We start from the raw sequence: 1,189 nt of genomic DNA on the forward strand, positions 1-1,189 counted from the left end.
ACAGACAGATAGCCATTTAACTCAGGCTGACCTCCAACTCACTATGTAGGCAAGGATGTCTTGAACATCTGACTATCCTGCTTTCATCTCCTGAGTGTTGGGACTGAAAGCATGTAACAGCATGCCCAGTTTACAGGATGCTGGGAATTGAACATAGGGCTTTGTGTATAGCATCCACTCCACCACTTAAGTTGTAGCACCAGCCCAAACAGTTCAGTAAAAATGAAACATCAGGAGAATTCAGGAGCACAGACAGAATTTTTGGTTGAGAAGCCATTGGCCCCTTGAATCCTACTTATACTTTGTTCTCTTCATGCATTGCCCCCTGCGGGCACTTGGGGAATATAATCTATCCTCCCTACCCTGAAGGAAGACAATCACAGCCAGAGGAGGAAAGCAATCAGGTGAGCCAGAAACTACAATTCAGGTGCCATAGATCCAGGAAGAGAGGAAGTCATGCTGCTAATGGAGTGTGGAGGAGGAACTGTAATGTAGTTTTTCTGTGTGTGTGCTAAGGGTAGGGGAGCCAGAAAGGTCACCTGAGATGATGTTAATAACATAAAGACCCTGTAGGACTCAGCCAGGTAAAGATCAGTCAACTGTTGCATGAAGTGGGAAGAGGGATTCTTTCACTATACAGTCGCAGCATATTCTCATGTGCTATCTTTAGGCTGGGCTACTACTTTGTTATACCCACTTCTCTTCATACAATCTTGATGTATCTTATTTAAAAAAAAATGGCTGTGCAGGGTGTATGGGGTAGAGAGATAAGGAGCTCTACTCCCTATCCCTGTGAGGATAGAACTGGACCTTCTATTTCCAGACCCAGAAATTGATAGTGTTGTTCCACTAAAAGCTGTTTGTTGACCCCCAAGTACAGGATAAGCAGGAACCTCTTAGTAGGACTTAGCTTATTATTTTTTCTTCTCTTTTCCTCCCCCTCTCCCTCTTCCCTCCCTCTCCTCCTTCCCTCCCTCCCTCTCCCTGCCCCCCTCTCTCCCCCTCTCCCTCACCTTCTTCCTCCTTCCCTCCCTCTCTCCCTCTCCCTGCCTCTCTCTGTCTCTCTTACTCTGCATCTATCTCCCTCTCACCCTCCCTCTCTCCTTCTTCCCTCCCTCCTTCCCTCCCTTTCCCTCTCCCCTCCCTCTCCTTCTCCCTGCCTCTCTCTCTCTCTCCTTATCTCCCTCTC

This window comes from Mastomys coucha, unplaced genomic scaffold (assembly GCF_008632895.1).
Source record: "Mastomys coucha isolate ucsf_1 unplaced genomic scaffold, UCSF_Mcou_1 pScaffold21, whole genome shotgun sequence".
NCBI classification, from domain to species: Eukaryota; Metazoa; Chordata; class Mammalia; order Rodentia; family Muridae; genus Mastomys; species Mastomys coucha.